Source organism: Lissotriton helveticus, chromosome 1_1, assembly GCF_964261635.1.
Source record: "Lissotriton helveticus chromosome 1_1, aLisHel1.1, whole genome shotgun sequence".
Taxonomy (NCBI): Eukaryota; Metazoa; Chordata; class Amphibia; order Caudata; family Salamandridae; genus Lissotriton; species Lissotriton helveticus.
In genome coordinates this window covers 1,089,329,797-1,089,342,976 of record NC_136057.1, presented here as the reverse complement: position 1 = coordinate 1,089,342,976, position 13,180 = coordinate 1,089,329,797, and positions in this window count along the sequence as shown.

Genomic DNA, 13,180 nt, shown 5'->3' with positions numbered 1-13,180 from the left:
GCTTGTTTTACCAGAACTTATCATGTAGTGTAGGTTAAACGAAAAAGAATCACACAGTGTATTTATAAAAATAGGTCTATTTATTATATACACTCACTAACACATTGGCATAGCTCCTACCCAGAGAGATCAACACAATTAAACACAATACTTCAATTGCAAACAGGTAAGGAAGCCCAAAAACACAGTGATCTCCACCACCTACTAAAAAAAGTGGAATGCAAGCTGTGACCAAAGTTGGGACTTGGTTCAGGAGACTCAGAGGAGCTGGGGACCCAAGAAACCACCCAAGGTAATTACCCAGTAACCCCACAGAGGCTGTGGGCATTGTGGAAACACAACCGCATACTCAATGCAAGTCAATGGGAAAGTCTCACTTTTCAAGAAGGACGCTTCCCAGTGGACCCTGAAGAAACCCTGTGGAAGACAGAAGGTAGGAGAGTCAACCCCAGGAACCAGGATTCCTCCACCAGGGAAACCAGGTGCATAGGTGTGAATTGACGGCGGAAACCGCTGTAGACCACAATGGAGCACTTCAGGAAAGATGCCGCTTGAGAAGAAGGTGTAAGAGTCCAGTGGAATCCAAGAGTGGATTCTTGAAGTGAAGATTCTGCAAGCAGGGGGGCAGAGTCTATGCCACTCAGAGGTGACCACGAGGCACGGAAGAACAATGACCACCGATGACAGAAGATGCAGGAGTGATGGCGGTGACTCTGTCGCTGCAGCTGTAAGGACTAGGTGATGCTGTGGAAGACCAGCAGCTGTTCACAAGCTGTCACATGTCCAAAGTCGAGAACCAGGAGGTCGGTTTCCGGCAGGTACATCAACAAACCTTGGCAGCTGCAACAGATGTGGTAAATGATAAAGGAACAATGTTGGTAAAAGCAAGGTCCAGGGGACTCACCAATTGCAGAGGAGTCAGAGCAGGCCTCGAGCAAGCAGGGCACCCCACTGAAGCCAAAGATGACTCTCAAGAGGGCCCACAGGCCGAAGGCACAGGAGTCACAAGAGGACCTTGAGCAGCTCACCAATTATGCAGGCCCACGGAGCAGAGGATGCAGTAAGGACAAAGACCTTGACAGGAAGAGATGCTGGAGGCTGGAGCTTCTTGTAGCCTGAAGATCTCTGGAGTACAGAGCCAACAAGCCTTGGCAACAGTAAGTCAACTCGCTGCACAGGTGTTTTGTTCCAGAGGAGGGATACTGACATACTGACCACAAAGTTGCTGAGGGGACAGGTCGGGCCTCAAGATAGTTGCAGAACCACCACCTGTGTTGCTAAGTCTTTCAGAGTCCATGCGAAATCGGGAGCAGCAGACTGGTCAGATTCATTGCGGTGCCTGCAGATGCAGGGGAGTGACTCCTTCTCTCCAAGGGAGATTCCTTTAGGTGTCTTTGATGCAACAGACCTGAAGAGAAACCTGTAAGATGTACAGGTACAGCCAATGAAGAAGACTTGAAGAATAGCGAAACCAAGAGCAGCAGGAGTCTTCTTTGTTGCAGTCTCGATTCCAGGCGAAGTCTATTGAAGTCCAGGTGCCCAGACGGTCAAAGTTGACGAGGTTTCAGGTTTGGATATTGTCCTACGACAAGTCTGAAGAGTCACCGACCGGTGACCCCTTACGTACCCTTGAGAAAGGGTTGGACCGATTCAAGGGTCCCTCCCAGAGGGGCAGCTGGACAGAGGGGAGGAAACTTCCATGTCCTTTGTCCAGTTTCATGCTAGAGCGGGAGCCAAGGGTTCCTTGAACTGGCTCAAACTGGAGTATACAAGGAGGGCACCAAATGTGCCATTCAAGAAGTCTGGTGGTACTGGCAAGTTTACCCACCCCAGCCCAATACACTATATCCTGCCTGGGAGGTGGTCAAACCTATTGTTCTACCTTCCCCTGCTCGAGGTCAGTTCAGCATCATGATGGCAGAATCATGTCTGGGGTCAGCAGCAGCATTAGCTTGCTGGCAGACCCTGGAAGGCTGTAACCAGGAGAACTGGGGTCTTCCCGGAGGAGCCCTCAGTGCATGGAACCATACCTCAAACACCGGTAACAGTGTTGAGGTATGATTACAACTTCTTTGATACCAAACATGCACAGGTTTGCCACAGCCAATATACAGTTAGCCATCCCGTAATGACTCATGGCCACTATATGTGTCAAAATGGCTGACCGCACTTACAACGCCTGCAGAATCAACTCCAGGGTTTGTAGGGGTTGCCCTGCTCATGCACTTATAACCTAGCACCCTGCCTTAGGGATTGAAAGGCCTGCATTAGGGGTGACATAGGTTTTAAGTGCAGTGATATCAGATTTAACTAAATGTATATCTGTCGCAAGTGGTGCTAGCACCAACTTACACAGGCTTCAAAGGCAGACCTGTAGTCACATTTTGAGTGGTCTCTCATGGGTGGCATAATTTATGAGACATGGGGCACCCCTGGTGTACCTATTCCCTGGGCACCTTAGTACCATATACTATGGACTAACATGGGTACACCAATAGCCAATTGAGAAGGTACCAACGTATTTATCAGTTCAAATTTATGGAGAAAGCACAGTGACTGGGGTCCTATTTAGCAGGATCCCAGTCAGGCTAGTCATAAAATAGAACAACACCAGCAAACCAGTGGGGCTAACCATGAAAGCAGATTCTACTTTTCTACACTAAGTTCGGTTCGCTGTAAGTAGAGCTGGGGTTACTCTTTGCCTTTCCTCACCACCACGGAAGTAGCTGCACCAAAGACCGCATTTTTATCATAGATGTATTCCTGTATACCAGATGTCTTCCCATATTCAGGAACAGATGCCACCAGAGCCGGCAGTACTTACAGCCACCCAACCCCTCATTTGCCACCCAACTAGTTTTTGAAAGGAAGGCAAGCCAAAATCCACATATACATTCAAACATAATATGCTTCCAGCATTGACATCTCCTGCTATAAGCCACAGCAATGTTTCACTTTTATATACAGTTTGTGGTTAAGCTGTAGAAACCAAACAAAAAATTAGTCATTATATATTTTGGAATTTCATACATAGAATGTCATTTAGATAGCATAGTAGACGATGTACTTGTTATCTGATTAGCATCAGTATACAGTTTTTCTCAACTGTTATTCCCTGCCTTAGAGTGTTTTTCATTTATTATATTTATGAACTTCTTTAGAATACATTTTACGACTTCGCACAGCTGTTTTTCATCATCATGTATTTTAACAAAATGAATTTGCCTTTACTTTAAGTCAAGGTTGCATTTTAAAGTAGCACACGTATCTAGAAATTACTGTTAAAGTGACTTCTATGAGACGTAAAAATGCAAATGTTATTCTGATTACAATTGACATGTAGTGTTTTTCTTGACAAAGTAATGTTACATCCTTTTCGATATTTATATCCACCAAAGATGAAAATAGTGTTAATTAAAAAAAAAACTTGAATTACACTTAACTAAATGTACATGATATTGTTCAATAGCCTGGTGCTGGGTAATATAAGTTCTAAATAGCACACCGACAAATATGAACTGTGCTCCTCATAAAGAACTTGTATTGTGGCTCCTAACAAATCTAACCACCTAAATAAAGCAATGAGCCTAAACTCTGGGACTGGAGCGCGCGGCTGTCGTTTCAACGTCCACAAAATGAATATAAATAGGTGTTTTGTTGATATTATCTCCTACTAAATGTAATTCAGCTGATTGAACTGGTGAATTGCATTACGTGTTTTGACATTTTCCCATTATAAATGTACATGATGTCCTTGTTTTGTCCCTTGTCTGGCCATTACCGATGTTAGATGCGAGGACAGTAAGTAAAGGTCTTTCTTGATTTTAATAGGCCAGTCTAACAAAATGCTCCAATAAACCCAATGACACTGAATCCTTTCTCGTGCAGAGCGTAAAGCGGATGCGAAAAGGGCAATTGTGGATTCCCAAGAGCCGTGATGTACAGAATAAAATAATTTCTGAATACCCTACTGGTAGTTTTCACTACAACTCTGTCATGTTCCAGAAATAATCTTATAACGGGGCCCATCAATGAAAAAGAAGCTCCTCTATTTCCATCTAAATTACAAATTCTCCTGAATTAGGAATGTTTCAAGAACTTCTGAGTGAATGAGCTGGATACATCCCGCATACAACTGCATTCTGTAGCACGTTTAGCATAACAGCATCTACTGCAAAATGCTATTTACAAACCTACATATTCCACCTCTCCTATCTATGCAGAGATCTCGATGGAGTGACTTAGAAATGGAGAATGCGTAATATTAATGGGAGGGGCTTAAGGAGGAGTAAGGAGGCAAATAGAGTGAGCAAAGGAGGATTTTGGGAGGATTTTGGGAGGGACAAATATGCACCCATGACAGAATAATCCCTTTGCTATTCACAAATGGCATTTCTAAAACTAATACAGCCAAAACGTAATAACTTATTTCGACTTTTGACAAATGTACATTTTATTTAATGGCAAACAATGATATGTAATCAAAAGATACATTTCCTTTTTTTAAAATATTAATCCTTTTTTTTAAATGTAAAAATAAATGTAATGTTTTATTTTTGGTTAAAAACGCATTTTAATTCAAATTGGTTCTATGTGGGACTCCAGAACCATGGATCTCTTGTGTCCCGATCACAAAAGCTGCTTATATCAGGCCCTTTGGAAGCTCATCTACTGCATAAAAAATGAAAAGCAAGCAGGGAGTGGACCTATGGTGCAGAGGTTGTTTCTGAGAACGGCGACTCACCTGAAGCAACACATTACTAAGTGCAAATATTGGGCCTGCCAAGGGCAGACTAAGCCTGAGTGAGAGCAAGTGAAAAGCATGCTGGACAGAGCCTGACAGCAATCATTGCCAGCTGGGACCCAGAGCCGCCATTGGGTGAATGATCAGAACCCCTGGACCTGAAGCAGATGGCGTTGCTGCTCATTCAAGACCGTGCACTACTGAAAAAGTGTGATTGTTGGCAAATACCTGGAAGATCAGGGTGTAGAAAGGTTTGACAGATACAAGCCTACACACTGATAGTAGGGGTGAACAAAACCAGCATAATTTGCTGTAGTGTATGCTTGCAAAATTACAGGAGCACATGCATAATTACACAAAATACATATCACACTCAAAAAATTACCTGAAGATTTAATTTGGATAACAATTCAACTTGAACATTATCAGAGGCTTAAAATAATTCAAGCATTCCGCCCATCACTATTTTCTGTACTTCAGTGTAACACCCTGAGTGGGACAGGTATGCCCAGAAGTGGGCCCGCTTAAACATCATAAAGTCTGGCGGCGCTGGGCAGAGTACCGTGGCCTAGAGTTAGAACCAGTCCCAGTAGCCAGATCTACCGACTTGGCGTCCCTACAACTATAGTTGACTTGTATTATCGCCCCTGGGATGTTGGTGTATTAGGTCTGGATAGATGTGACTGTTCTTGTATGGTGTGGCTCTGGGGTAGGAGTAAGTGCGATGGTTAGTTTGGTATGGGGTTTGTTTTCCTTTAACTTATGTTAATATTTCAAATGTATTGCTCTTCCATGAACCAGCCCTGTCAGTGAACCCATAAAGGTCTGATTTGGGGTTTATAGTGTCAAAATAAAAAAATGGTAAGCAAGAACTCTTCAACTAGATTTAATCTGATTGGATTTTTTTACCAAACTACACTGCTGTCACAAAAGGTTGTCCTCGCACTGAAAGAATAGCACTAACTGAAAATGTCTAATGTATCAATGACAGTCACAGATTAGAAACAAACTGTAATCAAAAGTGTCTTAGAGGCAATTATTAAGATATTTCACATTCTCTGAGTAAACAACCTCAATCTAAAAGGCAAATGGAACAATTGTAAGCTAGATATATACCAGCTTGGTGTCTTCTTCAAGTTAAAATTCCCTGAGTGAACGTTTGATTAAACAGGTTAAAATTCCCTGAGTGAACGTTTGAGTAAACAGGAAATTAATTGACATTGAGTTGAGTATTATCTGATAACAATATTTCAATTCAAAGCATTACCACAGATTTTGGAAAGGTGATCCACAAAAATTGCAAATTTAATAAATTATTATTACCTTTTAAAACGTTCATTAAATTAAAAAAAATTAAATAAAATAATTGGAATTATTTTGCAGATATTTGTCAATATAAAACAACACAAAAAAATGCTAAAGCACTAGTAACCTGATCAGAATAAAATATGTAATTAACTGAAATATTTTCAATTTAATTAAAATAATGTTTTGAAGATGTATAAATCTCAAATGAATTAAGAGGCTTATATTTATTATGTATTAAAAATTTCAAAAAGGTGTACATAGAAATATTTTAATTAATGTTATGATATTTTTTAATTACATTTATTTTTACATAAAATGTTTTATTTGGGCCCGCTAGAGGAGGAGGATTGGGTGGAGGCCCTGGCCTCCCCGCGGGGGTCGGCAATACCCGTAAGTAGTCGCCTTTTTCAGTTTAAGTATCTCCACCGGCTCTATTTTACGAGGGTCAAGCTCTGGAGGGCGGGATTGGTGGCCTCCCAATGTGTCTCCAATGCCAACACAAGGAGGGTACCTTGCTCCACACTATCTGCCACTGCACCGCATTAGTGCGATTTTGGTGGGGGTTCTGTCGTGTCTCTCTGAGGTTCTAGGCTGGGACCTCCCCAGCGCCCCAAACCTGGTCCTGCTGCATGTTATGGATGACATAGGAGGAAACATATACAAACATCATCTTATGTTACTAGGGTTCACCTTAGCCATAAGAGATATCGCTAAAGCCTGGAAGGCTCCGAGGGCACCATCAGTATGGAAAAATTGCATGTATTTCTGTATGGGGCTGGAGATCCCCATCTTTGAGGCCAGAGGGTGCCCGCTTAAACATCATAAAATCTGGTGGCGCTGGGCAGAGTACCGTGGCCTAGAGTTAGAACCGGTCCCAGTAGCCTGATCTACCGACTTGGCATTCCTCCAACTATAGTTGACATGTATTATCGCCCCTGGGATGTTGGTGTATTATGTCTGGATAGATGATACTGTTCTTGTATGGTGATGCTCTGGGGTAAAAGTAAGTGCAATGGTGGGTGGGGTATGGGGTTTGTTCTCCTTTAACTTCTGTTAATATCTCAGATGTATTGCTCTTCAATTGTCCTGTCCTATTATTGAAATTGTCAAAGGTATTTCATTATACAATTTGCATGCATGAGTTGTTGGGTTACAGCGCTCTGCAATATATTTGTTATTTGACAAATAAAGTCTGTTCTTAAAATAAAAATATATGTTATTTGGATATTATATCATCGAATACTATTTATTTTGTATGTATATATATAATATTTTAATGTTACATTAAATTTATGTCTATTTTTAAAAGTCAAAATATATACATTTATTTTAACATTATTTTCAGTGAGATTCTAAATTAAATCCCTAGCTGTATTGCCTTCCATGTCAGAGTATTACGGTACTAGGGTATTATCCTTTAATATTCATTAAGGTAAACTTAGAACAAAAGTCTAACTTTACTAGTAGTAACTTACCATTATGAATATCGAAAAGTATCAAAATAGTACTACAGTACTAATACGTTCTGTACTACAACATCCAAATTGTGAATCATGCCCTTAGGTTTCAACAAGGTATTATTAGCACCAATAACAATATGTTCACCAGTTTGAATTATCGGACCCAATAAAGTTTCGCTAGTAATGAGGTGTTGGACTTGGCCCTTTTGGCAGGATCACTCCGAAACTTTTTGCATTCTCCTGGCCTTTTTCTGTAACCTGGTGTTGGTGATTTTAGGCTTCTGAGCACTTTAGCACTATGGTCCAGTGTAAAGTGGGTGCGCTCGCTGTGTGCGTGTGGTGAGATTGGCCTGCTCTCCCATAGGAATGCATTGGGGATGAGTGTGTCCGTGGTGATTCCTGGTATGAGAGGAGCGGCAGGGGCGAGTTTAGTATGTATGAACTCGTGAGGATAAATGCTGCGCAATGGTGTGCGCAGATTTAGGGTGACTGGTGGAGAAATACCACTTCTAGAAGTTGCATTTCTGTGTGCTATGTGTCTGCCTGCCTGATGTGAATTGCATGTCTGGCTTGTGAGTGACATGAGCTGAGAGGTGTGGGTGGCTCCAGGAGGTGCAGGGTGAGTCGGCTAGGCTGAATGGGACACCTGCTCTAAGAGTATTGGGAGGGGTATTCCCATGACTCTGAATAGGACTGTGCCCAGACTGTACAATGCTGGCTCCGCCCCCCTGTGGTGTGTCTGATCACCTAGCCCCCACCTGACAATGGGGAAGAGGAGCTTGAAAAACAAAGTGCTCCAAATCCCCACTGAACCTGTTGCAGCTGGTACCCCATGCCCTGTACCGCAGACAAAGAGATTACCTTGTTTAAATGTAGGGACTGTGACCCCATGTTCTGTTCTGGTGTGCTGTCCTGACTTTCTGAGGAGCTTGCTGCTGCTATTACCCAAGAGGAACCACCATGGGGGCTTGCCTTGTCTGCTGGAGGGCCCTGTGTGCTGGCCTCCCTGGGCCCAGTTATGTCCCATGGACCTAGGACTTTGCTTTGGACTTTGTGCACCTAGCGCCTCGTTAACACTCTGATTTAGCATTTGAGAAAAGAGCGTTGTGTGGGTCTGCAGCCCTGCGCTGTGTGGAGAGAGAGGGAATCCCCTGCGTAGGGATTCTCCCGAGCTGCTGGGAGAAGCAGGAGCCCACCCTACATTTTGCGCTTGCTGACGGGTGCCCACCCAGCTTATGTGCTCATTTTGAGTGGCAGGTGCCCACCCCACATTTCTACCGACCTCGGCGGAGGCCCACCCCGCGTTTGGGATTTTAGCCGGGTGCCCAACCCGATTGCTGCCTCAACTGGAACCGCGAGCCTACCTCGCATGCAGACGCATTCTCAACTGAAGGCGGGAGCCCACCCCACACTTCTAAATTGGCCCAAAGAAACCACTGCCGTGGCGGAGCCGCAGAGAGAAGAGCGCCGGAAAAATGAAGCAAGGCAACCTGGTGCCTGGAGGTGGGCGGGGCTCCCATGGTGACAAGGGAGCCCCGGCGAGCCAGCCGGAAGCGGAGAAGTGCTGCATTCGTTGCCGGGGCTCCTATGTGTTGGTAGGAGCCCCGCGTGTGCTGACAAACAGAGCCTGAAGTTCGGTGACAGCCTACTCCGCATGCCACCTGAAGTGCCGGAATCCGTCCGGAACCTCAAGGGCTCTCCTTTGAAGTGCTGGTAACAGGAAGAGGGACCGGGTGAAGTAAGGAGTTGGAAGGAGCCCCACTAAGGAATCAGCCTTCCCAACTTCAGGTGAGGCTGCTGGTGCCTTTCCAGAGGAGCCCCTAGGCTGCCAGTGTGAAGGGCTCAGTCTTCCGGTGGTTGGGGGATATGTCGGGGCACATTGTCGGTGCCCGCCCCCTGCACTTGTGCGATTTGTCCAGCTGCCCCACTTGATAGCGGGCAGCAGCACCGAGTGGGCAATTGATGTTTCAGAGTCCCAGTGGGGGCTCCGGCATCACAGTGAGTGCCAGTGTTTTTGTTGCCTCTGCAGCTGCACTGTTGTAGCGGGAGACTACAACGGTTGGGCCAGTGGTATTGAGGGTTCCAGAGAGGGGCTCCACCGGCACGTGTAGTGCCAGTGCTTGTTTTTGAGCCGATTCTCAGCTGCCCTGCGAGAGTGCAGGCAGCTACGTTTTGGGGGCATTTTGTGATTAAAGAGAAAGGAGTGAGCCACACTCCCCTGCCCTAGTGCCTGGTGCAATTTCGCTTTGCTGCATTAGCAGCCATAGGGCTAAGGGAATAGATAGCCCTGGAGAAACACTGACATTTTGGACAGAGGGCATTGGGGCCCCCTGTGAGAGGCCAGTTGGTCTGGGGTCATAGGTAGGATGGTGAAAGGGCGCAAGGCCCTCAGGTGATGTATGCACCTTGTAGTGATATTACCGCGGTGCACTGCTGAGTTCCTGCCTGAGATGTATTATGTGCCACATGTGATGTATGCACCAGGGTTTATGCCTCTAATAATGGTATGTTCATTAGGTTCTGGCATAATGAGTTTATGTTGGTGAGGCCTAATGCGTAATGTGTTTATGCTTAGGAGGGTGTCCATGCTAATGAGATTTGGGTATAATATGTTTTATGCCTAATGTGATAATGCTGAGGTCATTATTGTTCCAGTAGTTGCTGGTTGTGCTTTATATGTCCTTACCTTTTCTGATGGTTCTGACCCTCGCCCTATTGGCCCGGTCCTGTATATAATCTCCTGTGAATTTTGCCCATGGCAGTTGGCACAGTTTAAATGTGTGATTATGTTTCTAATGTGTTTTATGACAATACAAAGGCTATTTCTTAAACAACCTTTTGTAGAGTTCCTTTTGTGGTGTGCTTAATGTGTTGCTCCTGTGAGTGTAATGAGCAAAAGCTTTACGCATTGCCTCTGGCATAAGTCTGACTGTGTTTACTATTCTAATGTGTTATGAGAATACAAAGGCTATTTTTGATAACCTTCTGTGGAGTTCCATTTGTAGTGTGCCTGGGATGTTGTTGCTGTGTGCATGCGAAAATGCTTTACACATGGCTTCCGGGATAAGCCTGACTGCTCATGCCAAGCTACCAAGGGGCTGAGCAGGGGTTGTCTTTGGCGTGTAACTCCCTTCCCCTGACTTGAGTGGTGGTTTCTGCCTGGCTTTGGCGCACGCCTTAGCCAACCATGAATCCCATTTCGATTATTGGTCGTCAGCGGTGAGGATAATATTTGCATTTGCGCATTACCACAGCAACAACTGGCTGCACTACAAAGCTCTGCATTTTAGATAATCACATGTTTGGGGATTATTGTTTCTGATTTTGTTTTCCTCCCCAAGAGTGTAATTTTTAAATGGTGTTTTCTGAACTTTAATGTTTAGTGGCAGAAGTGCCTTTCCCCTTTCCTGTCCCCAATGGTGTGGGTGGATAGGAGTGAAGAGAGTGAGTGTGGAGGAGAAAAAGCTAGCTTGGGAGGGTAGGTTATCCCGAGTGTAGTTGGAGTTGTCTGGATTCACCAGTATGGGTGGGATCCAGTGGTGGCAGTAGAAGTGAGTCCGGTGTATGAAGCCCCATTTCCGTTCCCAGAGTATAGTACCTGGTGCTCAGTAAGAGGGGTACAGGTTGAGATTCAGGGGCAGTAAGGAACTGTCTCATCGGTCTTGGGGGGCGTGTGGGGCTGAGTGGTGTGTAGCACTGGACAAGTGAGTGTGAGTTCTTTTGGTGATAAGGAGCTTGCAAGGGAGATGGACCTCTGGCTGTGTGCTAGAGGTCCTGCAGAGCCATTGGGGAGTGATTCCAAAAGTAGTGGCTTGGGTATCTTCCGGTCCTATGTGGTGGAAGAGGTTCAGTGTAGCCAAGCTAGGTCCCAGTGGAATGGGAGGGATGTAGGGGCTCAAGTCCTGTCTCATTGGAGACGGAGTAAGCGTGGGACCGGGTGTCCTGCGGTGGTCCGAAACCCCGTTTCAGGGCCTGGAGGGTTCCCTAAGGGAGCGCCAGGTCGAGGGCCTAGGCTGTACTTGTAGGTCATTTGAGGAGGATCTTCCAGTGTCTAGAGGATGTGGAGTGTTTGTAACCAGAGTTACAGCGGTCCTGGTGTTGGGCAGTACCGCTCCTAAGTGCAGACGTCCTGGTTGAGGGGTGAGAGGAGGAAAGAGTCCCCAGTGGAAGAACTCTTGGATTAGGGGCCAGCATTAAGGGCTGAGCCACCAATGAGTGACCATGGTGATGTCACTTCTGTCTTGGGGGATCTCTGTGCCCTGTCAGGTGGACAGGAGGTCACAAGAATAGAGCTAGGCAGACTGTCACATGACTCATTAGTTATGTGTCACCCTCAAGAGGGGGGCATGCATGCTCCCCCGGAAGTCCTGGTTCACTGGTCTGACCAAAGGGTTAAGCCCCGAGGTTGTGGAGGTCAGGTTCAAGTTCAGCCTGACCTGGAAGGAAGGGCATCTGTAATAAGTGTCCTGACCGGTTTGGCTTCCAGCGGTAACGCTCCAAGGTGGAAGGGTGCAGAACTCTGGAAGGGGGTGCAGAGGGAGAGCGTCCTCGCCTCTGACCCTGGTACAACCTGAGGGTTTAGACCCTAGGTTGGGAGATTAGGAAACTTCCAGGTCAAGAAGGAATCTCTGCCAAAGTGGATCAGCTGAAGAGACTGAGGAGACTGTCCTTGCTGTGTGTTCTGGGGCTCACCTGCAGTTTGTTGTTTCCACTGAGGAAGAGAAAAGGGGACTTTGCTGTGTGCTGTGTCCCCCCACCTGCTTGAAGAGGGACTGTACTGTGTGCTTTGTACCTCCAAAGTGAAAAAGTCTCCATGGGCCTGAGTGAGCTGTCCGTCTGTTGGAAGTTCAGCTGGAAGCAGAGTGTGTTCTGAGGGTGCCTCTCTGAGGAGGAGGGTACCGGGCTCTGGAAGGGGGTGCAGAGGGAGGGAGCCCTCACCTCTGACCCCGGTGTAGCCAGAAGGTAGATCCCAGGTGGTAGACCAGTGTATGGAGAGAGGTACTGAACGGGTGGGAGAGTTGTGTTCTGGTCGGTGCTTCCCCTGGGAGAGTGCGGAACCCCAGAAGTAGAGGAAGGGTGAGGAGACACTTTGCCCATAACCTTTGGTCAGCCTGAGGATGCGGACCCTAGGTTGAAGAATCAGTGGTAGTTTGGAACTACACTGAGAGGGAGAGTGAAGAATGGCTATTATGTGCCAGGGGTTACTGCCCCCCACTCTGTGGATTGGTAGGACCTGTGACATATGGATGGTCTAGGGCCTGGTCCTGGCCGTGGACAACTAGGAAGTACCAATGGGGTAGCCTAGTTGGGCCTGAGAGTTCTTTATCAGAGGGAACCACATGGGTTTAGAGGGGCGTAGAACTGGAGGGTGTGACTGCAGCTGCTGTCCCACGTCCACATTCTATCGCCCAAAGCAGGGCAGCCCATCAAGAGAGTGATTGGTTTGCCCTGCGTTTTGGTTGGAAGGGGGCTGTGTTGGACTTGTCCCTTTTGGCAGGTTCAGTGTAAAGTGCGTGCGCTCTCTGTGTGCATGTGGTGAGATTGGCCTGCCCTCCCATAGGAATGCACTGGGGATGAGTGTGTCTGTGGTAATTCCTGGTATGAGAGGAGTCGCAGGGGCGAGTTTAGTATGTATGAACTCGTGAGGATAAATTCTGCGTAATGGTGT